The sequence below is a fragment of the Oryctolagus cuniculus genome, chromosome 3, assembly GCF_051225735.1.
Source record: "Oryctolagus cuniculus isolate XC-2025 breed Fujian yellow rabbit chromosome 3, ASM5122573v1, whole genome shotgun sequence".
Classification (NCBI taxonomy): Eukaryota; Metazoa; Chordata; class Mammalia; order Lagomorpha; family Leporidae; genus Oryctolagus; species Oryctolagus cuniculus.
The window spans coordinates 108169172-108195582 of NC_142869.1; the positions used below are offsets into that span (position 1 = coordinate 108169172).

At 37.7% G+C, this 26411-nt stretch overlaps 1 protein-coding gene across 10 annotated transcripts in view; it reads left to right on the forward strand.

Moving 5' to 3' along the window:
- The window catches only part of ZRANB3 (zinc finger RANBP2-type containing 3), a 294900-nt gene that overhangs the window by 170700 nt on the left and 97789 nt on the right, over positions 1-26411 (forward strand). The window lies entirely within an intron of this gene.

The following is a 26411-nucleotide window of genomic DNA, read 5'->3' on the forward strand; positions in this document are numbered from 1 at the left end:
CTGTGTGAGTGAGATACTTGCTTGCATTCTAGGGCAAAGGAATTTTATGTTCTAAGGCCCAGAGAAGGGAGATTGCTATGCCTTGGAGTAACTAAAAGAAGTCCAGTTCAGCTAAATATTCAGCACTAAAGACAGAGGATCTTAAGATAATGACTGAGATAAGCAGGGATCATATTACAAAAGTCTGTTTTTCATCATAATGGCAATAAGAAGGCATTGTAGGACGTTATAATTATTTTTTTTATTTATCACTATTGAGGAATCTTTATTACAGAAAATTATATATAACAAAATTTATCTATAGAACTTTTCTCCATCCCAAACTGAAGTTCTTTACCCATTATATAATACTTCCCATTCTTCTACTCCCAAGCCCTACAATATGAGGTTTTAAAGCTCAAAAGAGACAAGTGTAATTAGATTTGCAAGTATTTTTTTTTAGGGATTTATTTTATTTATTTGAAAGACAGAGTTACAGGGAGAGGTACAGCCAGAGAGAGAGAATTCTTCCATTCCATTGGTTCACTGCCCAAATGACCGCAACCATCAGAGCTGAGCTGATCCGAAGCCAGGAGCCAAGAGCTTCTTCCAGGTCTCTCACACAGGTGCAAAGGCCCAAGAACTTGGACCATCTGCTTTCCCAGGCCATAGCAAAGAGCTGGATCAGAAGAGGAGCAGCCAGGACTTGAACCAGTTCGCATATGGGATGCCAGTGATGCAGGCTGGGGCTTTAACCTGCTGCGCAACAGTGACAGCCCTGGATTTGCAAGTATTGTTTGTTATTTTTAGGAAATATTTTCACAAGATTCAAAATTCTATACCTATAGAATTTTGGTTATATGTATAGCATATACATTGACGAGTCCCTCTCAACTAAATTCTTCTCCCTATGGGTTATAGTTTGTAATCTCTCCATAGAAGCTGTGGGTACATTCCAGTAAATTTGTATTTTTTACAAAGATGGTATTATATCAAAATGTTTTATATTTTCCTTTTTGTCTTTTTTTGGATATAAAAATTCCTTTGTAATGGTTGCACAGTATATCTTTTGGGAATATACCTTCATTTCTTGGGTGACAGGAAGTTGAAGTAGGTTACATCTCATGACATATTTTCTCTGAAATGAAAGGACAGTCATATATTTAGAGAAATGAAAGAATAGAGATGTAAAAATTTGATGAAATTTGACACAGTTTCAAATTTTGCTAAATTTGGAATAAGATAAGGAGATTAGGGGCCTGCGCTGTGGCTCACTTGGTTAGTCCTCTGCCTGCGGCACCGGCACCCCATATGGGCACTGGATTCTAGTCCTCTTCCAGTCCAGCTTTCTGCTATGGCCCAGGAAGGCAATGGAGGATGGCCCAAGTGTTTGGGCCCCTGCACTCACATGGGAGACCAGGAGGAAGCACCTGGCTCCTGGCTTCGAATTGATGCAGCGCCGGCTGTAGCAGCCATTTGGGGAGTGAGCCAACGGAAGGAGGACCTTTCTCTCTGTCTCTCTCTCTATATATAACTGTCTATAACTGTACCTGTCAAATAAAAAAAAAAAAAGATAAAGAGATTAGTATGATGGGATTGTTAGCAACCCTAAGTATACAATTGAGATTAGCAAATCCAGATTTAAGCTTTGATTTTCCCAGAAACACTCACTTAGCATGGTGCAGACCTGAAAATGGGTTCAGTTGGCTCTGTAAAAGACTGAATTTTTTTTACCAATTTATGTTGCTTGGTCCAAGGGACAAGGAAAGTTAGCCTGTAGTGATCAGAACATATGGTCTGAGTCACAATGGGATGAGGAAGAATGTGAAGACTGGAGAATATCATATGAAAAAAAGAAGAGCAGTTGACAAAAGTATCTTAATGAGATAGTAAAGATATATTAGGTATAAATGAACATGTATCATGAAAGAATGGGGTAAGTAGAGTGTAATATCTGAGATTACCTGCTGGAGTTGTTTTTTAAAACTGGATTATAGCAATAGAGGTAGAATGGTTGGAGTAGATTTTAAAAGGTCACTGGAGACAAGTTCAAGGAACTGAGAAGAAATTAAAAGTCCTATTTTAGGAAACATTTTTAAGAAATGCAAACATCTGGGAAAGGGTGGCCAGAATAATGAGGAAATTTCATATTCAGCTCTACAGATGCCTGATGTTATTGATTGCCTACTATATTTAAAACATTATTACAGAGCTGCCGGCGATAGCAAGATGAGTAAGACGTAGTGCTTGATCTTAAGAAGCCTATAGGAAGTGGAAAAAGAGAAGACCTCAGGGGAACCAGACTTTAAATATTTAAAGATCTGTCATGTTTTAAAGGAATTATGCTTTTGTCTTTGTGACTTCAGAGGGCAAAACTACTATCAAGCCATAGAATTTGTTAGAGAGTTAGATTTTGGCATAATAGGAGTGGGAAGTTTTAAAATGTACATATATATGTTACTCTATAACAATCAAAATGGAAAGAAAGTATCTTAATTTTATTATACTAACAAGTAAAATGTTTATGCAGTTTATTTATTTCTACCTTTTTTGTATTTCAGTATGTATCTCTAAGTAGTAAGGATTCTTAAAAAAATCAATTAATTATAATACCAGTATTATACTTTAAAACATTAAAATAACAATAATCCCCTAATGTCATTTAAAAATCCAGTAAATCTTCAAGTTTCCAGTTGTCTTCTGAATGTCACAATTGTGCATTTTTACCTGGCTTTGTAAAGCAATTTTTCCCCTTGTTTGAATCAGTACCCAAGTAAGGCTCACACATTAAAAGTAGTAAGTTTCTCTTAAGTATCTCTTAATTTCCAGGTTTCTGCTCCATTTCCATGTTTTAGTTACTTATTTATTTTTTTAATTTTTAAAAAATTTTTAAATTTGTTTGAGACTCTGAATTAGTTCTTTAATCTGGATTTTGTAGGATTCCCCAAATGTTCTTTAAAATATTCTTCTGTCTGTCATATTTCTATAAAGATCTGGAGACTTGAATTTTTGGGGGCAATTCTACTTTATAGCAGTCTTTCATAAGGAAGTCCATTAAATCTGAAGCCTCTATTTTTGTGAGTTAGCAGCTGTTGACGTTTAGTACATGATTATTAAATCATTAGACATTGCAAAATGGTGATATTCTAATACTGTTTCTTCATTAAAGTTAACATAAAGGAAAATGGCTCCTCATCTATTATTTGGACACTCAGTTCCCTTTGTTTAGGAAAGGCAGGGTAGATGCTGACCGTTCCTTTTCAGTTACTAATTTTCAAAATAATGACTTGTTTTGCTGGCATTTTTCAATGATGCCCAAAGGAATTTTTTGTTTTGGAAATTGTAAGTGTTTAGTTTCTCCAGCTTTGTTCATTTTTACGATACTTTTGGCTTTTCTGAGTCTCTTGCACTATTATATAAATTTTTATGTCTACTTGTTAATTTATATAAAGAGACCAACTAGGATTTTGATAGAAATTACATTGACTATAAATTTGAGAAAATTTGCCCCTTTTTTGAAGATTTATTTATTTATTTGAAAGGAAGAGATACAACGAGCGAAAGACACAGAGAAATTCCGTCTGCAGATTCATTCCCCAAATGGCCACAAGAGCCAGAGCTGAGTCAGGCCTAATCCAGGATCCTAGAACTTGTCTGGGTCTCCCACATAGGTGCAGGGGCCCAAGCATTTGGACCATCTGCTGCTGCTTTCCCAGTTGCATTAGCAGGTAGCTGGATTTGAAGTAGAGCAGCAAGGATTTGAACTGGCGACATATGAGATGCCAGTGTCACAGATGGTGGCTTAGCTTGCTATACCACAACACAGCCCCCATTTTGCATCTTAATAGTATTAAGTATTCCAGTTCATAAACAGGCGTGTTTTCCACTCATTTTGATTTCTCTAATTTTTTTCTTCTGTGCTATTTATTCTTCAGTGCACTACATTTTTTTCTTTCATAGTTACTATTAAATTGAGGAAGTTCCCTGTTGATCCTCATCTGTTGAGTATTTGAGGGGTTTTATTTTTAACTTGTTTTTTTATTCCATTTCATTTATTGTCCTTATTGATTGTCAAATTTCCCAGTTTTGACAAATGGGACCATCTTCAGTGTGGTTCCTTTGATAAAACACTAGTTGCCTTTTATTGCTTCCTTGATGACTGACAAGCTGCTCCAGAGTCATCTTATACATTTTCTGCCTTATTTCCCTTTGTCCTATATCCCAGTTTTCTTGGCATGTATCCCTCAGTAGCATATTAAGAAAAGCACATGAAGGCCAGTGCCACGGCTCAATAGGCTAATCCTCTGCCTGCGGCGCCGGCACATCAGGTTCTAGTCCCGGTCGGGGTGCTGGATTCTGTCCCAGTTGCTCCTCTTCCAGTCCAGCTCTCTGCTGTGGCCTGGGAGTGCGTTGGAGGATGGCCCAGGTCCTTGGGTCCTGCACCCACGTGGGAGACCAGCAGGAAGCACCTGGCTCCTGGCTTCGGATCGGCGCAGTGTGCCTGCTGCAACGCTCCGGCCGTAGCGTCCACTTGGGGGGTGAACCAACAGAAAAAGGAAAACCTTTCTCTCTGTCTCTCTCTCTCTCACTTTCTAACTCTGCCTGTCCAAAAAAAAAAAAAAAAAAAAAAAACATGAAATAAATGTTTTTAATTATTTTGTATAGGTAATTCTCTCTCCCTTGATTGAGGCTGTATATAGATTTTTGTAGTGGAAATGATTTTTCCATAGCATCTGAACTCATTCTTCCATTGTCTTCAGTAAACCAAAATTATCGCAGTGTTGGGGCCTGTGTTGTGGCATAATGGGTAAAGCTGCCTATGATGCCAGCATCCCATATTGGCACCAGTTCGAATCCCAACTGCTCCACTTCCAATCCAATTCCTTGCTAGTACACCTGAGAAAGCAGCAGATGACTCAAGTCCTTGGGTCCCTACCACCCATCTGGGGGACCCAGAAGAAACACCTGGCTCCTGGCTTCCGACCAGCCCAGCTCTGACCGTTGGTGGCCATTTAAGGAATGAACCAGTGGATGGAAGATCTCTCTGTCCACCCCTCTATCTCTGAAACTCTGCCTTTCAAATAAATAAATCTTTAAAAAAAAATCACAATGTCATTTGGATTTTGGATCTTTTGTATGTTTTAGATTTACTTGGCTTTCTTCCTTCACTGGAAGCTTATGGGATGTTCCTTACCTTATTACCTTATTCCTTACCTTATTACCTTATTCATTTGCTGAGTGCTGTCCCTTTCTGTCTCAAACTGTGAGTGCTTATGTTGGGAGTTATTTATATTTAACTTTTTCTTCTCTTGTCTTTTAATCTCTCTTTCTAGAATTCCTAGAAATCCTTATTTTCATGTTAGTACTGTAACATTGACTGCTTTTTATTTTTCCTAAAGAATTATTTATTTGAGAGAATTAGGGAGCTCTTTCATCCTCTGGTTCATTTCCCAAATGACTGTCACAACCAGGACTGGGGCAGGCTGAAGCCAGGAGCCTGGAGCGTCACCCTGCTCTCCCATGTGAGTACAGGGACCCAAGGACTTGGTCCATCTGCTGCTGCTTTCCCAGGCGAATTAGCAGGGAGCTGGATCAGCAGTGGAACAGCTCGGACTCTAACTGGTGGCCAAATGGGATGCGAGCATCTCAGGCAGTGGTTTAACCCCTTATGCCACATTGCTGGCCCCCACACTTATTTCTTTATTGCCTAGTTCTGTTGAATTTTTATGTCAATTAAAGGAAATAGCTAAAATACTTTAAATTGTTACTTTCTTATTCTCTGTTCCTTTTTCATAGCCTCTTATTTCTGGATGCAAGATCTTCCTTTATTTCTGAAGATACAATTATATATTGTTGCGTGGCAGGGGATGTTGTTTTGACCTTCTTTTTCTGCATTTCTTCACTTTCTACTCTGATTTTTTTCTATTTGTTTTGTTGTCTGTTGTTTATATGGGAGGTTTTCCTCCATGTCGATTGATTCTTACATGTCCATTCATATTTAAGGCTAAACTGTAAAAGGATGATTAGAAGAGCTTGTTGATTAGAAATGGATGGACTTTTCATTGGGAAACCTTCAAGTGTCATATGTAGAGGCCGTATTTCTGTGATTTTTCATGTTTTTAAAGGCAAAAAGAATCATCCATTTTTCAGTTATGAGTTTGGGAAGGTTTAGCATGACTACCATCTGTGTGGTATGAATAAGGAAAAAGAGATAATGTTCTTGATGCTCAGTGTGTAGATTTTATCTTAATTCCTTGATTTCCATGTGCCATGTCTCCCCCACCTTCTGCTGTCCTTTGTTTCCATGGGATTGGACTTTCTGTTTCAGTTGCTCTACAGAATAAAACCCTGGAATCTGACATTTGGCCTAGTAGTTAAGAAGCTTGTATCCCACATTGGAGTGCCTGGGTTAGATACCCCGCTCTGGCTCCTGATTCCAGCTTCCCACTAATGTGGACCTTAGGATGCCTCAAGTTATTGATTTCCTGCTATCTATAAGAGACCTGCATTGCCATTGTACTCTGACTGCAGCCCTGGCACAGCTCCAGTCATTACAGGCATTTGGGGACTAGCAGATGGGAGCTCTTTCTGTCTCTATCTCTGCCTCTCAAGCAGATGGAAAACTAAAATCTTTTTTTTTAAAGAATAAAACCGAGGTCTCCCAGTGAGAGGCAGTTACATGGTACATGGGATTGGGCAAAGAATATTAACATTTAACCACTCCTTATACAGATTTTCAACCGTTGCCCCTGTTTTCAACTACCATGCCGTATTTGCCCACACCTACTAAGGAATCAGACACTTTGAATCCTTGAGACATACTGTGGTTTTGTGGAGATCCCTCTTCAGGTCCTTGAGAGTCAGATTTCTTGGTTTTGTTTTCTGCTTCTTGAAGTATTTCACTTTGCATGGTATTATGTTCATGCCATTCACTTTGTTCTGGTATTTTCATATTTTTTAACAGGTATTTATTTGTTTATTTTCACTTTATTTGAAACGCAGAGAGACATAAAGAGATCTTCCATCTGCTGGTTCACTACCCAAGTGCCCACAAGATCCAGGGTTGGGACAGGCCAAAGCCAGAAGCTGGGAATACAATCCAGATCTCCCTCTTGGTTGCAGGATCCAAATTCTTAAAATTCTTAAACATCTTCTGCTGCCCCCTCCCACCCCCAGCCAGAATTGCATTAGCAGGAAGCTGGATCAGAAGATGAGCAACCAGGAATAGAATCATGCATTCCAATATTGGAATCCCAAAGTGGTTACCTGCTGAGCCAAATGTCTGCCCCAGATTTACTTTTTCCCCCCCAACATTCATTTTCATTAGGGATGTTTGTATTCAGTTAATCATATTTCACCAGAACATACCCTCTACTTGATTTCACCTTTCTAAAAATTGGTTTGAATTTTCTCTCATTCTCTTTGTTCTTATTGACATCTTTTTTTTTTTTTTCTTGGACAGGCAGAGTTAGACAGTGAGAGAGAGAGACAGAAAGAAATGTCTTCCTTTCCGTTTGTTCACCCCCTGAATGGCCGCTATGGCCGGTGCGCTGCACCCATCTGAAGCCAGGAGCCAGGTGCTTCCTCCTAGTCTCCCATGCGGGTGCAGGGCCCAAGCACTCGGGCCATTCTCCACTGCCTTCCTGGGCCACGGCAGAGAGCTGGACTGGAAGAGGAGCAACTGGGACAGAACCGGCGCTCCAACCGGGACTAGAACCTGGGGTGCCGGTGCCACAGGTGGAGGATCAGCCTAGTGAGCCGCGGCGCCGGCATTATTGACATCTTTCAAATTCCTTTCCTTTAATATTAGAAGGGTTTTCAAAAGACTATATAATAAATGTGATTACTTTACCATGTTTAATTGTGTATCCCTTTCCAAACCAGTTATTGCTCTAGTGGTTACTTGCTCAAAATTTGTTATTTCCCAAAACTGTTGGGGTATATTCATTAGTAAGTTCATCCATTTATTAATTAAATTATTTGTTATATATTAGGACCCATGCTAGCTAGATGCTGGGAATACAAAGATAAATAAGATGTGACTTGTCATGGAAGATATTATTCTCAGAATACTCGTAGTTCTGACATCAAATTTTCAAAAGGACTGATGATTCACATTATAACTTATTTCATAAGATAATATATTTTTAATAGATCCAAGTAGATTTGTAATTTACTACTAAGTTCATCTAAATAGTTTGCTGGAAGAAAAACTCTTGGATTCATGTTTTTCCCTGTCATTCAAGGAGTACTTTGTCTTGCTTAGTAGTTTGCCTCAGTTTATCCAGCTCCTTTTGATCCTGACCATAAAATCGTTTGAAAAAGAAACATTAGGAGAGCCCCTCCAGAAATCAGTGGAATGGGATAGAAATATCTAGAAATATCCACGTATGGGTAATTGTTTTTTGACAGCTATAAGGGAATTCAATGGAGAAAAGCTAGTCTTTCTAACACATGCTCCTGGAAAAATTGGCTATGCTTATGCAAAGAGATGAAGAACTTCAACCCATAGCTCACACCGTATGCAAAATTTTACTATAAAGGAATTATACACTTAAGTGTAAAACCTAAATTATAAAATTTCCCAAAGGAAACAAAGGAGAAAAATCTCTGGGACTTTGCATTAGGCAAAAATTTTTTTACATATGACACAAAATGCATGAACCATAAAAGGCAAAAAAATGATTAATTTAACTTCATCAAGACTTAGAATCGCTCTGTTAAAAGAATCAAAGGTCAAGCTACAAACCACAAGAGAAATTTTTTGAACCGCATATTTTATGAAAGAATATATGTGTATATTCATATATGCTTATTATATGTTAATATACGCATACATTTATAAATATAGATTTATGCATAAAAATAAATGGATGGATGTGTAAATATACAGAAGAAATTTGGTAAAAGAATATGTTAAATATTCTCAAAGCTTAGTGATAAGAAAGAAAAACTAATATAAAAGCAGTGAAAATATTTAGACAGACATTTACCTAAGATAATATGCAGCAGTCTGGGGCAGTTAAGGCACAAGGGGTTTAAGCTGCCACATCCAAGAGGCAGCAGATGGTGACTCAAGTATTTTTGTCCCTGCCACCCTTGTGGGAATCCCAGATTGAGTTCCAGTCTCCTAGCTTCTACTTGGGATAGCCCTGACATTTGAAGGCATTTGAGGTGTGAAACAGCAGATGGGAGATATCTCTCTCTGAGTCTGTCTCTATCTCTAGTTGCTCTGCTTTTCAAATGAAAATAAATAAATAAATAAACAAATGAATAAGCTCTTTTTTAAAACAGATACACAGAGGTCAAACAAGCACATGAAAAGATGCTCAGCATCATTGGTCATGGGAGAAATCCAAGTTATAACCACCATGCGATACCATTTCACATGCATTAGAATGTGTCAGATTTTTTTAACATATTGCATGATGACAATGAAGCTGAACAGCTGTAAACGTTATACCTTGCTAGTGGGGATAAAAAGTCTTTAGCCACTTTGGAAAACAGTCATATGGTAGTTTTTAAAGAATTAAGTATATACTTACCATACAATCTAGAAATCCCTCTCATGGGTATTTAGTCAAGATAAATGAAAACAGTTCACTCAGTAACCCATATGAAAATGTTTATAGTTGCTTTATTGATAATCACATAAAACTAGAAAAAACCCAAATTGTTTTGTTTGTTTGTTTGTTTTTTAAAGACTTATTTTATTTATTTGAAAGACAGAGTTATAGAGAGAGGTAGAGACAGAGAGGTCTGCCATCTGCTGGTTCACTCCCCAGATGCCGCAATGGCTGGAGCTGCACCGGTCCAAAGCTAGGAGCCAGGAGCTTCTTCCAGGTGTCTCACGTGGGTGCAGGGGCCCAAGGACTTGGTCCATCTTCTCCTGCTTTCCCAGGCCATAGCAGAGAGCTGGATTGGAAGAGGAGCAGCGAGGACTAGAATCGGCACCCATTTGCAGTGCTGGCACTTCAGGCCAGGGCTTTAACCCATTGTACCACAGCGCCAGCCCCAAAACAACCCAAATTGTCCTTCAACTGAAGGAAATGCATAAATGGTGATATATCCCTACCATGAATGTGTTACTCAGAAATAAAAAAGAATGAACTCCTAGTTCAACCAACAACATATATGACTTCCAAATGCATTGTGCCAAGTGAAAGAAATCAGATTTAAAATGCTACATACTATATGATTCTATTTACATTATATAACATTCTAGAATGTGAAAAATTCAGTGGCAAAAATAGATTAATGGTTGCCAGAAGCTGAGGGTGGCAGGAAGGGATTGCTATAAATGAATACAAGAGAAACTGCCTTTAAAAAGTCAGATAGTGGGGGCTGGTGCCGTGGCTCACTTGGTTAATCCTCCACCTTCGGCACCGGCATTCCTTATGGGTGCTAGGTTCTGGTCCCGGTTGCTCCTCTTCCAGTCCAGCTCTCTGCTGTGGCCTGGGAAAGCAGTGGAGGATGGCCCAGGTGCTTGGGTGCCTGCACCTGCGTCGGATACCAGGAGGGGGTCTCTGGAGAAGAGGTACCTGGCTCCTGGCTTTGGATCGGCGTAGCTCTGGCCATGGCAGCCATTTGGGGGGTGAACCAACGGAAGGAGGACCTTTCTCTCTGTCTCTCTCTCTCTCTCTCACTGTCTAATTCTGTCAAATAAATTTTAAAAAAATTAAAAAGTCAGACGGTCATTTCTATATTCAAACATTAACTCTTGTGTACATTCATGAACACAGATAAACATGCATATTTTGTGCTATAAACTTCCTATTTCATCATCATAAACTAATACCAAATATGTGTAAGGAAAAGCATTTTTAAAACACACGATCAAAAAGAGAAATTAAGAAAAAGTTTGTGTTTTTTTTGTTCAGAAAAGAAGAAATGACTTTAATTTTTGTCTTTTTATATTGTATTAATTTCATGCATTCCATAGGTTCAGTTCCAAGAAGACAACCACATTTCTCTCCTTCCCTGTCAAACTGCCTCCCTCCCTCCCCTCTCTCCCTTTCATCAGTTTTTGCAGACATAATTTTAATCTACTCTATATTCACAGGCTTAATTCACCACTAACCATATTATTCAACAAGTAAAAAATAGGAATACCACAGTTCCACAGTAGTATAAACAAGGGCTAAAAGCAACAATCATATTACAAACTATGTTTCATTCCTATACATTTTTTAAAAAGAAGAAATGAATTTATATATCTGAGTGAGAAAATAGCTATGCCATTCCCAAAAGGTTTATTTTTCATAACTCCTTTAGGGACATCTGCAATTTTTTGCTCTTGTTATTTTTAATTTTTATAGGAATTAAGTGTCCTTATGTTTTAATTCCATGCTAAACCATATTGTTTATACTTTGTCCTTTAAAATGTCTTTTTTCTTATTTATGTTTTATCTCTTTGCTCTATATGCTTTTCCCATTTGCTATTACTCTTACAAAGTTGGTTTATAATTTTCTTGCTATGTCATAAAACTAATGAACCTTAAACTTGAGAATCTCTCACTTACATGGTCATTTGAAGGCCCTTTGGAGAGATTTTTGTGATTTTCGCTGGATCATATGTCCCTGTTAAGTTTCTAGAAGTAGACCAATTTCTTCTTAATAGATGAAAGGATCTCTTTTCAGTCCAATTTCCTCTGCTTTTAGTTTTTTGTGTGTTTTGTTCTGTTGAAGTGTCAGCAAGCATTTGGGGATCAGGATCACAGGAAACTGCACTGGGAGTATATTTAGTCTGGGTGTAGAGTGCTGCTTTTATGTATATAGTTAATTTATTACTAGCAAATCCTGTGTAAGAATGGCTTCCAGGAATACTCCTGGTGCTAGGCCAGCAGACATATTGCAGCATGAACATTTCTATGGGACCAGATGCTGAAAGGATGTAAGTAATGGAGAAGAAACAAAGTTGAAATGTACAGGACTACAGGATAATCTCTGAATGATTCTTCTACATCTTATAGCTCACTTATAGTAAAATTTTGATTTTTTTTAACTTGATAACAATTCAAGAAAAAATTTTATACAATGTGCCAATAAGTTAAAACTTTAAAAATATTATTGTGAACTGAAATTGATCACTTGGAATAGTGAGATGGCATTGGTACATGCCACCTTGATGGGATTGAATTGGAATCCCCTGGTATGTTTCTAACTCTACCATTTGGGGCAAGTCAGCTTGAGCATGTCCCAAATTATACATCTCTTCCCTCTCTTATTCCCACTCTTATGTTTAACAGGGATCACATTTCAGTTAATTTTCAACACTTAAGAATAACTGTGTATTAATTACAGAATTAAACCAGTCATATTAAGTAGAACAGACAAAAAAACTACTAAGAGGGATAATGTATTAAGTTGTTCATTAACAGTCAGGGCTATGCTGATCAAGTCACCGTTTCCCATAGTGTCCATTTCACTTCAGGAGGTTTCCTTTTTGGTGTTCAGTGAGTTGTCACCGATCAGGGAGAACATATGGTATTTGTCCCTTTGGGACTGGCTTACTTCACTCACCATGATGTGTTCCAGATTCCTCCATTTTGTTGCAAATGACTGGATTTCGTTGTTTCTTACTGCGGTATAGTATTCTAAAGAGTACATATCCCATAATTTCTTTATCCAGTCTACCGTTGATGGGCATTTAGGTTGGTTCCAGGTCTTAGCTATTGTGAATTGAGCTGCAATAAACATTAGGGTGCAGACCGCTTTTTTGTTTGCCAATTTAAATTCCTTTGGGTAAATTCCAAGGAGTGGGATGGCTGGGTCGAACGGTAGGGTTATCTTCAGGTTTCTGAGGAATCTCCAGACTGACTTCCATAGTGGCTTGACCAGATTGCATTCCCACCAACAGTGGGTTAGTGTCCCTTTTTCCCCACATCCTCGCCAGCATCTGTTGTTGGTAGATTTCTGAATGTGAGCCATTCTAACCGGGGTGAGGTGAAACCTCATTGTGGTTTTGATTTGCATTTCCCTGATTGCTAATGACCTTGAACATTTTTTCATGTGCCTGTTGGCCATTTGGATTTCCTCTTTTGAAAAATGTCTATTGAGGTCCTTGGCCCATCTCTTAAGTGGGTTGTTGGTTTTGTTTTTGTGGAGTTTCTTGATCTCTTTGTAGATTCTGGTTATTAACCCTTTATCAGTTGCATAGTTTGCAAATTTTTTTCCCATTCTGTCGGTTGTCTCTTCACTTTCCTGACTGTTTCTTTTGCAGTACAGAAACTTCTCAATTTGAGGTAATCCCAGTAGTTGATTTTGGCTTTGACTGCCTGTGCCTCCCGGGTCTTTTCCAGAAATTCTTTGCCTGTGCCAATATCTTGAAGGGTTTCTCCAATGTTCTCTAATAACTTGATGGTGTCAGGTCGTAGATTTAGGTCTTTAATCCATGTTGAGTGGATTTTTGTGTAAGGTGTAAGGTAGGGGTCTTGCTTCATGATTCTGCACGTGGAAATCCAGTTTTCCCAGCACCATTTATTGAATAGACTGTCCTTGCTCCAGGAATTAGTTTTAGATCCTTGATCAAATATAAGTTGGCTGTAGATGTTTGGGTTGATTTCTGGTATTTCAATTCTGTTCCATTGGTCTATCCATCTGTTTCTGTACCAGTACCATGCTGTTTTGATTACAACTGCCCTGTAGTATGTCCTGAAATCTGGTATTGTGATGCCTCCGGCTTTGTTTTTGTTGTACAAGATTGCTTTAGCTATTCGAGGTCTCTTGTGCCTCCATATGAATTTCAGCACCATTTTTTCCAGATCTGAGAAGAAGGTCTTCGGTATCTTGATTGGTATTGCATAAACAAGTCTAGTACCTGCTAACACTAACCGATAGAATAAATAAGGGGGAGAGTGATCCAACATGGGAAGTGAGATACTCAGCAGACTCATAGAATGGCAGATGTCCTAAATAGCACTTTGGCCTCAGAATCAGCCCTAAAGGCATTCGGATCTGGCTGAAAAGCCCATGAGAGTATTTCAGGCATGGAAAGCCAAGACACGCTGGCAAAAGATCTCTGTGAGTGAGATCCCAGTGGAAAGAACAGGTCTTCAAAGAAGGAGGTACCTTTCTCTGAAGGGAGGAGAGAACCTCCACTTTGACTATGACCTTGTCTAAACAAGATAAGAATCGGAGAACTCAGAGGGCTTCCATAGCCTTGGAAACTCATGACTGGAGCATAGGGAGATTACTGATGCCATAAACAGGAGTGTCAATTGGTAAAGTCAACAACAGGAGTCACTGTGCACTTACTCCTCATGTAGGATCACTGTCCTTAATGTGCTGTGCATTGAGATTTAATGCTATAACGAGTACTCAAACAATATATTTCACTTTGTGTTTCTATGGGGGTGCAAACTGTTGAAATCTTTACTTAATGTATACTAAACTGATCCTCTGTAAAAAAAAAAAAAAAAAAAAAAAAAGAAATTATCAACTCCCAACTTGACTCTCACTGGGATTAAACATGACAATAGGTCTGATCTGATTTCATCATCATTTAAAAAAAAATCATCTATTATTTTTCACTTTATGTTTCTGTGTGGGAGCAAACTGTTGAAATCCTTACTTAATGTATACTAAGCTGATCTTCTGTATATTAAGATAATCGAAAATGAATCTTGATGTGAATGGAAGGGGAGAGGGAGTGGGAAAGGGGAGGGTTGTGGGTGGGAGGGACGGTATGTGGGGGAAGCCATTGTAATCCATAAATCGTACTTTGGAAATTTATATTCATTAAATAAAAGTTAAAAAAAATAAAATAAAAATAAAAATATTATTTATCTATTTTTATTTACTTGAGAGGCAGAAAGATGGAGAAAGAGAAATCTCCCATCCACTGGTTCACTCCCCAGATGCCTGCAACAGCTGAGGCTGGACTAGGCTAAGTCCAGCAACTGAGCACTCAGTGCAAGGCTTCCATGTGTTTGGCAGGAACCCAAGTACTTGAGCCATCATCTGCTTCCTCCCAGGATGTGAATTAGCAGGAAGCTGAAATCAGAAATGAAGCTGAGACTCAAACCCAGTTTATCCCAGGATCTGGGCTTCCCAAGTGGCAGCTTAACTGCAGGAACAAGTGCTTGCCCTTTTGTGGTACAGTTTTGAGCATGACATACATAAAAGGAAGGAAGGAAAGAAGGGAGGCAGGGAGGGAGGAAGGAAGAAAGGAAGGGGGGAGGGGAGGAGACAAGACCAATTTTTAAAAACTGGGATAAGAAGGCAATGCATAGGGGGTGAGTGGTGTATCAGTTAGATACTTAGTACTCTGCATTCTGTATTGGGTGCCTAGGTTTAGGATCCAACACTGCTTCCCATTCCAGCTTCCTGCTAATGCACACTTGGAAGGCAGCAGTGATGGCTCAAGTAGTTGGGTATCTGCCACCCTTGTGTGAGTTCCCAGCTCTCAGCTTAACCTGGCCTAACCCTAGATGTTGTGGGCTTTTGAGATGTGAACCAGCAAATGGGAGATATCTATATTTGTCTATCTGTCTGTCTCTCTCTCTCTCTCACTTTTTCTCTTTTTGCCTTTCAAATAAATAAATAAATATTTTTTAAAAGAATATGACACCGGGGTCGGCGCCATGGCTCACTAGGCTAATCCTCTGCCTGCGGCGCCGGCACCCCGGGTTCTAGTCCCGGTCGGGGCGCTGGATTCTGTCCCGGTTGCTCCTCTTCCAGTCCAGCTCTCTGCTGTGGCCCGGGAGTGCAGTGGAGGATGGCCCAAGTGCTTGGGCCCTGCACCAGCATGGGAGACCAGGAAGAAGCACCTGGCTCCTAGCTTCCGATTGGCGCAGCGCGCCAGCCGCAACGCACTGGCTGTAGCAGCCACTTGGCAGAGTGAACCAATGGCAAAAGGAAGACCTTTCTCTCTGTCTCTCTCTCTCATTGTCTAACTCTGCCTGTCAAAAAAAAAAAAAAAATGATACCAAAAGTTTCTTTCTGCACCTCAGTAAAATTGAAAATATTATGTCTGTTTCTAATTTCTTGAAGAAATTGTGAAGAATTTTCCAGTGACTTCACTGGACCTTGAGTTTCTGTTTGTAAGGTTATTAGTCAATGATTCAATTTTTAAGCATATATAGATTTATTCAAGCCGTCTGTGTCTTCTATATGAGCTTTGACAGACTGAGATTTTCAAGCAATTGATCTGTTTCTTCTAAGTTATTAAATTCATGGACATACAGTTGTACTTCCTTTTATTATCCTTTTGAATAATAGAGATTCATAGTTAGGTCCCCACTTTCATTTCTGTATCATTTCTATTTCCTTAGTGAGCCTGACTAGAAGTTTATCAGGCTTTATTGATCTTTTTGAGGAACCAGCTTTATGTTTTGTTGATTTTTCTTTCTTGATTTTCTGTTTTCAGTTTCATCAATTTCTGCTCTAATTTTCATTATTTATTTTCTTCTGCCTACTTTGGATTTAGTTAACTCTTCTGTTTCTACTTTCATAAGGCAAAAGCTTAAATTACTGATTTTTCGTCTTTTTTTAACATACATTCAGTGCTAGAATGAAATTTTATGCAATGCTTTCACTTCACCCTTCAAATTTTGAGAAGGTATTTTCATTTAGCAAAAATATTTTAGTTTCTCTTTATACCCATGTATTACTTAGAAGTGTGTTATTTAAAATCCAAGTACTTTGAGATTTCCTTACTATTTTTGTTATTGGTTTCTAGTTTAATTCCATTGTCGTTTATCTAACTGTGGGATTTCCAGTCTTTTAAACTTGTAAAGGTTGGACTGGTTTTGTACAATAGACTAAGCGACTGCCTGTGATGCCAGTGTCTCATATGAGCACCACTTTATGTATTGGCTGTTTCACTTCTGTTCCAGCTTCCTACTAATGTGCCTGAGAAAGCAGCTAAAGAGTCCCAGTTGCTTGAGCCCCAAACACCCATATGGGAGACCTAGATGGAGTTCTAGGCTCCTGGCTTTGGCCTAGTCCAGCCCAGACTGTTGTGGCCATTTGGGGAGTGAATCAGCAGAAGGAAGATTCTTTCTCTCCCTTTCAAATAAATCTTAAGTAAGAACTTGTGAAGCTGTTTTTCATGGCTCAGTAAGTGGTCATATCAGTGACTTGCTTGTGAATTTGAGAATAATATATAATATCCTGTTGGAAGATGAAGTCATTCATAGGTGTCAATTATATCTAGTTGGTTTACAGTACTTTTGGGATCTACTATGCACTTACTGATTTTCTGCCTGCTGTATCTCTCCTTTTCTAGTAAAGGAATATTCAAGTCTCCAGTCGTAATAATGGATTTGTCTATTTTTCCTTTAAGTTTCATCAGTCTTTGCCAGATGTACTTTGCTTCTCTATTCTTAGATGCATATACATTAAGGATCATTGCATCCCCTTGGATTATTTAGTTATGTAATGCCCTACTTTTTATCTCTGATAACTTTCCTTTCTCTCTGAAATGCATATACCTACTTCTACTTTTTTAGGTTGCTATCAGTTTTCATATCTTTTTACATCCCTTTACTTTCAGTACATGTGTGTATGTTTAAAGTGGGTTTCTTGTATACCACATATAGATGGGTCTTATTTTTGTATCTGCTCTGATAGTCTTTCTCTTTTAATAATTCTATTTGGACTATTGATTGTAAGGTGATTATTAATGTAGTTGGATTAATAGCTTTCATATTTGTCATTGTTTTTTGTTTGTTCTTTATTCATATTTTGTCTTTCACATTCTTTCTGCCTTATGTGGTTTTACTTGAGCATTTCATATCTTTCTTTTTCTCTTCTTTTTAGCATGTCAGTTATATTTCTTTTTATACTTTAATGATTGCCATAGAGTTTGCAGTACACACTTAAAACAAATCTAAGGCCTCGTTCAAATAATACTATACTACTTCTTGGATGGTACTTACAATAACAAATTAATTTTGGGTGGCTGTTGTGACATAATGAGTTTAAGCCAATATTTGGGACACACACATCCCATATCAGAGTAGCTAGGATTGAGTCCTGCCTCCATTTCTGATCCAGCTTCCTGCTAGTGTGTACCTGGGAGTCAACAGGTATTGACTCAAGGACTTGGGAGTCCTGGATGGAGTTTCTGGTTCCTGGCTTCAGCCTGACTCTGCGTGGCTATTAAGGGCCTTGGGCAGTAAACCGGCTGATGGAAGGTCTCTCTCTGTCTCTTTCTCTCTCTCTTCTTCTTCTCTTGCTCCATCTTCCCCTCCCGTAACTTTTACTCTGCCATTAAATGAATAACAGTAAGTAAATAAAACTTAAAAAAAAAAAAAAAACAAATTATTCTTAATTGCTTCTTTCCTTGTATCATTGCTGTCATTCATTTTTCTTAAACATAGCAATATATAAGAATGCACATGTAAACACATACACATGCATAAATAATTGAATATATTATTGCCATTCTTAATTTAAACAGAATATTGTCTGTTAAATCAATTAAGAGTAAGGAAAATAAAAGCTTTGATTTTATCTTCATGTAGTCATTCTCCAGTGTTTTTGTGCTTTTCCTTTCTTTATTTAGATCTGGATTTCTGACCTATTTCACTTTCCTTCTCTTGGAAGAACTTCTTTTACTATTTCTTGCAAGATAGGTCTTTTGGCAACCAGTTTACTGAATTTTTTTTCTATAAACATGTTTGTTTTTCCTTTACTTTTTAAGAATAAGTTCACATTGATCAGAATTCCAAGGTGCTAGTGTTTTCTCTGAACACTTTAAAATTTCAGTGTACTGTCTTCTTGCTTACATGGTTTCTAAGAAGAAATTCTATGTAATTCTTATCTTTAGTCCTCTATTTTTTTTTTTGCCTTGGGCATTCTTTTTTTCTTTTTTTTTCTTTTTTTTTAACTTTTATTTAATGAATATAAATTGCCAAAGTACGGCTTATGGATTACAATGGCTTCCCCCCCATAACGTCCCTCCCACCCGCAACCCTCCCCTTTCCCATTCCCTCTCCCCTTCCATTCACATGAGGATTCATTTTCAATTCTCTTTATATACAGAAGATCAGTTTAGCATACATTAAGTAAAGATTTCAACAGTTTGCTCCCACACAGAAACATAAAGTGAAAAATAATAGATGATTTTTTAAATGATGATGAAATCAGATCAGACCTATTGTCATGTTTAATCCCAGGGAGAGTCAAGTTGGGAATTGCTAATTTCTTCTTCTTTTTTTTTTTTAACAGAAGATCAGTTTAGTATACATTAAGTAAAGATTTCAAGTTTGCACCCCCATAGAAACACAAAGTGAAATATACTGTTTGAGTACTCGTTATAGCATTAAGCCTCAATGTACAGCACATTAAGGACAGAGATCCTACATGAGGAGTAAGTGCACAGTGACTCCTGTTGTTGACTTTACAAATTGACACTCCTGTTTATGGCATCAGTAATCTCCCTATGCACCAGTCATGAGTTTCCAAGGCTATGGAAGCCCCTTGAGTTCTCCGACTCTTATCTTGTTTAGACAAGGTCATAGTCAAAGTGGAGATTCTCTCCTCCCTTCAGAGAAAGGTACCTCCTTCTTTGAAGACCTGTTCTTTCCACTGGGATCTCACACACAGAGATCTTTCATTTAGGTTTTTTTTTGTTTTGTTTTGTTTTGTGTTTTTTTTTTTTTTGCCAGAGTGTCTTGGCTTTCCATGCCTGAAATACTCTCATGGGCTTTTCAGCCAGATCCGAATGCCTTTAGGGCTGATTCTGAGGCCAGAGTGCTATTTAGGACATCTGCCATTCTATGAGTCTGCTGAGTATCTCGCTTCCCATGTTGGATCACTCTCCCCTTTATTTATTCTATCGGTTAGTATTAGCAGGTACTAGACTTGTTTATGTGTTCCCTTTCTTTAGTCCTCTATTGAAAAGAGTGAAGTTTTACTTTTCTACTTCCTTTCAAGATTATTGTCTTTATCTTTGATTTTTAAAGTGTGAATACGATAAGCTGAAGTATATATACTATGGACTATAGATAGGTAGGTATGTAGTAGGTAGGTAGGCTGGATAGATAGACAGATGGATAAGTCTTCTATTTAGTGTTTTCCAAATTTCCTGCATCTGTGGTTCAGTATCTGTTATTAATCTGGGAAAATTTTTCAGTCATTATTGATTGAAATTTTTGCTTCTGTTTATTTTCCTCCTGTTATTCTCATTATGCCTGTGTTGTGGCTTTTGTTGTGTCACAGATCTTGGATATTCTATTCTGTTGTTGTTTTCCAGTGTTTTTCCTTTGCTTTTCAGTTTGGGGAGTTTCTAGTGTTACTTTCTCAATCTTCTATTTTTTTTTTCCTCTGCCGTGTTCAGTTTCCTAATGAGGTCATCAAAGATGTTCTTTATTTCTGTGATATTATTTTTGATCTCTAGTATTTCTTTTTGTTTCTTTCTAAGAATTTCCAGCTCTGCTTACGTTATACATCTGCTGTCTGCTTTTTCCATTAACACCCTTGAGGTGTTATTCATACTTTTAAAATGTTCATGATCTGAAAATTCTAACTTTATTGCCATATCTGAGTCTGGTTCTAATGCTTGTTTGGGCTCTTCAGATTGTACTTTACCTTTTAGTATGTCCTGTGAATTTTTGTTGAAAGGTGGACATGATGTATGCATGAAACGAACTGTGATAGATAAGTAATATAAGATATGGGAAGCAAAGTTTTAATGATTAGATCTCAGCCTTTGGATGAGGTTTTAGTCCCGGACTTCAGCTTTACTAGTGCTTCTCAGTCCTCTCTCCCTTAGGTGAGACACGTTAGCTAGAGAGAGCTGAAGTTGGTTATCCTTTCCTCAAGTAGGCTTGAATGGGATAAAACTACAGCAGTTTGGGCTGTAGCAAAATAGTTTTTCCTGAAGGCAGGCCTTGTTTAGAACAGAATACTCTGGGGTGTTTCAAATTGTTTCCCTTTTCTAATCTCTAGAGAAGAGCACAGGGTGATTTTTCTCTGATATTCACTGTGAGAGCCTAGTAGAGCTCCTGATGGTAAAGCTCACGTCAGTGTGCGAGTTCCACATGACTGGGTTCCCCTGAAGTTCTTAACTCTCAGAGTTTATTGATACTGGACCTCTAGCCGCTGCTCAATAGATTTTCCTACACCAGAACTGATTTCCATGGAGATTTCTGCCCATGAATTTCTGCTGCTTTAGGTTGTGATTCTCTGTGTATACTTACAGATATAAAAAGGATTGTTACTTTTTCAGTTTATTTAACTTCTTTCTTGCTATTAAAGTAGAGACTTCTGAGCTCCTCATGTGCTGGATTAGAAAGTGGAAGTCTCCCACTGAGAACTTTTTAAGCAAGGGAATCATACTGCAGTTTGCATTTTACGAAGGTCATCTCAGCATTGTGCGACAGAAATTAGAAGGGTAGGAAATGGAGTAGTTTATAACCACCAACATTACCTGGAATGTACCTGTTCACCTCACGAGATTGTTATAAGGCATTCAGTATAATATTGTTTTTTGCTCATGGCATATTTCTTCACATGTTGTTTACATTGATGACTGTCAACATTCTACCATGCTTGTGGCTATATAATGGTGCATTTTATGCTACATTAACCTTTTTGAATACTTACAGTTTTCTAGGGAAAGGCATTTAAGATCTTGTACATTTGTCAACTTTTCTCTTTTTAAAACTTGAATTACATAAATATTGAGTGTTTTTCCTCTAGAACTTAGTCATATGTGTGTACTGCATAACAGCTATACATGAGCATGAGAAGGGCAGTCACATTGTAGAGCACTGTTTCTCAACCCTGTCAACCTGATGCCCACCTTTCACATTAAATGGTGTGTAATGTCCCCTGATTATACTGAAATTAAATTCATAGGTATAGCAATCGTTGTTTGCAATTTTAAGAAAATAAGTTGAACCCCAGCATAACATGGATGAGAAATAAAAATTAAGGAAACTGTTAGGGAAATATGTTCCTTAAATGCTAATAGATAGAAACAAACTTCTCTGGAGGACAACTTAAAATTAGAATGAAATAAATATATTTATAAAATGGGTGGAATTGAAGACTGTACTGATTATAATATGCACTATTGTTTTACAAGCCACCCAGGGAAAAACTACTGCAATTAAACAGATACACATCTGTGAATTTCAGAGATACCAAATGGGAAAAATGTGAATCATAAAACTGATAGATTGTGGGATATATAGTATCATTATGAACCTTGGACAAATGCAAGCTAATTCAGCTGTGTGTGTTTTCAGTTCAGCTGCCCCAGTGCCATCAGTGTCAGTGGCATGATTTTCCAAAGTGGCAAACCACTCTGGGTTAAGTTTCAAACAAAACATACTTCAGAATCCCTTTGAGTTAACAGCATTTATGATTCCTTGACAATTCATTGTATATTAAAACTGCACCAAAAATGCTTTGTCACTCTAGCGCGGAGCTGTTGGCTCCTGCTGCCTGTTCTTAGACATAAGACAAGCAGCAGAGTCAATAGCTTCAACCCTGCTCTCTTCTTTCCATTTTTGTTCTGTTTCTGGGCCACAACGACATTTATCTTCTCTTTTTCCACAATTGTGAATTTCTGGTTTTCCTTTATAGTTTATCTATCCTGAGTTTGGAGCAGGGCAGGTTGACCAAAGCTTGAGCTAACTGATCCTCATTGTGTGGAAGTCCTTTTATTTGCCTTTCAACTGTGTGTGGGTATAGCTTCAATAAACTTCTTTACTTTTTTTTCATTAGTCTTCTTTAAAAATGCAGTATTAAAATTTAAAAACAGCAACTAAATGCAGTAGGTAACCCTCTAGTTAAAAGTAAGTTCTGGGGGCTGGTGTTGTGGCACAGTGGGTAAAGCCGCTGCCTCGGTCACCAGAATCCCCTGTGGGCAGCAGTTGTGTACTATCCCAGCCCCTGTCATTGCAGCCATGTGGAGAGTGAAACAGCTGATGGGAGACCTCTCTCTCTTCTCTTTCTCTCTCTCTCTCTCTCTCTCTCTGTGTGTGTGTGTGTGTCTCCCTCTCTGTAATTCTTTCAAATAAATAAATCTTAATAAATAAAAAGATAAGATGAATAATCTAAAAAAAAAAAAAAGTAAGTTCTAGGGGCAGGCATTGTGACACAGTGATTAAGCTGCTTTTTGGGTTGCCCACATATCACATCTGAATGCCCAGGTTCAAGTCCCACCTCCATTTCCAATCCACTTTCCTGCTAATGTGAACCCTGGGAGATAGCAAGTGATGGCTCACGTACTCAGGTCCTTGGCACCCATATGGGAGATTCAGATTGAGTTCCTGGCATCTGAATTCAACCTGGCCATGCCTCTGCTGTTCTCAGCATTTGGGGAGTAAACTAGCAGTAGGTAAGTCCTAGTGGTTACAACAAAAAGTACCTGTAAGTCAGTTTTCTTAAGTAAGAATTGGTCAGCTTTCCTTTTTTTCCACAGCATGCATGATTCTTACCACCATCAGATAACACACTCTAAACCATTCATTTCTAATGGTATCATGTACAACAAATTAAATAGCCTTGTAACTTAACATCTGAAATAGATTATCATTTAAGCAAACAAAAGAATTAATGGAAACAGAGATAATGTAAGAGCAAGTATTCATAAGCTTTATGAATATGAGTCTGGGGCTAAAGATTCAGAGAGTGTGAGATGAAACAGATAATTGATTTCTCTCATTTACTGAAATTTTATGAGTACAGCTAATCTCACAAAATTGATAAAGTATGGTAGAATACTAAGTGCAGAACAGTATATCCAAACTGTTAGTTTATAGTATGGAGAGGAAGGAACCCTCATTGCTTATATTTTTCTTATAAAATATGTTTTGAAAGTATAAATGTTAAATATTCATGTACACTTTTTCAAATTTTGTAACATGCTGCCTTTTTCAAATGTCAAATTGATATGCATAGTTTTCCAAAAGACTGTAATCCAATCACTAATCTGTTATATGTCTTCTTTTGCTAAGTTGGCTATGTTTGTAATATCATTCTTGAATAGAGATATATTAATTAGAATTATTATCTTAAAAGCTATTTTGTGAAATCACTTTTACTGTCTTTACTCTTGGCATGCATTAAGACTCAAATTCTAGTAGTGTTACTCCAGTTAATTATATTCACAATTCAGAAGTCATATTCAGAATTTTGTTAGGGAATAAATTATTTCTAGAATGGCAGAAGAAAAATGACCACCTTTCATTCTCATCCTTCCTTCTGTCAGTGACCAATTTCAGCTGACTTTAACCTAAAACTCATTTGGTATCTGTATTTCCAGACTGCTCTATTCTCCTGAAATGCAAAGCAGTACAGTAGTGTTGTCCTATGGATCTTGCATGCCATAAGCACATTAACCTCAATGTATTTAAAAATGTACTTTTATTTCCTCTTGAAAACTATTTTTTTTGCAGTGGATTCAGTGTTTGCTAATTAAGATTCAGTCTTACAACGTAAAATCTAGAAGTCTAACTGCCTTTACTGCCAATGTCCTGTTAATTACCATGCCCTGCAGACTGCATTGCTTAATTTCTTAAATCTATATTCATCTCATTTTCAGGACTCCAGCTTCAGTTTAGATCCTTTTTATCTTTAACTTGGACCACATCAATACAGTCTTCTTTTGTTTTTTAAGGATTTATTTTATTTATTTGAAAAGCAAAGTTGCAGAGAGAGAGGGAGAAACAGAGAGAAAGGTCTTCATTCACTGGTTCACTCTCCAAATGACCACAATGGCTGGGGCTGGGCTAGGTTGAAGCCAGAAGCCAAGAACTTGATCAGGTCTCCTACATGGTAGCAGAGGCCCAAGCAGTTGGGTCATCTTCTGCTGCTTTCCTGGGCATATTAGGAGGAGCTGGCTTGGAAGTGGAGCAGTGGGAATCAAACCAATGCCCAGATAAGATGCAGCTTTACCCACTACCCCACAATACTGGTCCCTACATCAACCTGATCTTAATCTCCCAATGGAAGGCAATTTACTTTTGAAAAGCAATTGTCAGGCCAGTTTTTGCATGTCAGAAATATAATTACTTACTTCCCCAACCTGATAAAGGACATTTACAAAAGCCCTGTAAGAAACAATATACATAATGGTCAAAGACTAAATGCTTTCCCCTAATGTCATGATAAGACAATGATGTCTCCTACTGCCACTTTCATTCATTGTTGTACTGGAAGTTCCAGCCAGAGCAATTAGGGGAGAGGAAAAAAAGCATCCAGATTGGAAAAGAAGTAAAACTATTTGCTGGCAATAACATCTTGTATATTAAAAAGAATCCCAAGGAATACATTTAAAAAACTACTAGAATGAATACATGAGTTCAGAAAGGTTACAAGACACGTGATCAATATGCAGAAGTGAGTTATACACTTGGAATTAACAATATGAAAATGAACTTAAGAAAGCAACTCCATTCACAATAGCATCAATACAATAAAAGAATAAAACTCTTAAGAGTAAATTTAATAAAAGTTGTATAAAACTTATACTCTGAAAACTTTCTTTTAACACTATTAAAAGAAATGAAAGAAGATCTAAATTAATGGGAAAATATCTCATGTTCATGGACTGGAAAGACAATACTGTTAAAATGACAATATACTTCAATATAACCTCAAACTGTAGATTCAACACACTACCTACCAGAATCTCAGTGGTTTCTTTGTACAAATTGACAAGGTGATCCTAAAATCATGTGGCATTGCAAGGGACCCAGAATAGCTTAAACAGTCTTAAAAATGAAAAAAAAAGAGGGCTGGAGGACTCAATTACATAGGTAATGAAGATAATGTGTTACTGGCACAATGATAGATACCTAGATTAATGGGATAGAGTAGTTCAGGAACAAATTTATACATTTGTGGTTACCTGATTTTTAGCAAGACAGGCAATAACTTTCAAATGATTCTGGGACAACTAGGTGGCTACCTGAAAAAGAATGAAGTTGGGTTCTCATCTCACATCACACATAAATATCAGCCCAAAATGGATGAGAGTTAAGAAGAAATACTAGAAGATCCTTAAAAGAATACATAGGGGTAAATCATGCCATGGATTTGCCAAGTCTTTCTTAGATATGACCCTGAAAGCACTAGCAACAGAACAACCAAAGTGTACCTCACCAAAATTAATAACTTTCATACTTCAAGGACACCATCAGAAACTGAAATAAGAGAAAATATTTACAAAGCATATAACTTGATGAGGGATTTATGTATATTGTACATGTTTATGCATTTGTGCATATCTAAATTGTATAAGGACCACTTGAAGTTCAATATTAAGAAGACAAATAACCCAATTCAAAACCACAGTAAGATAACTCTTCATTCCCACTTAGACAGCAGGAATCAAAAAGCCAGGTAACAAACAAAAAAAGAAAAATGGCAAGGATGTAAAGAAATTTGAACCCTCATTCTTTGTTGGTGGGAATGTAAACTAATCTAGGTGCTTTTGCAAACATTCTGGCAATTCCTTAAATGTTTAA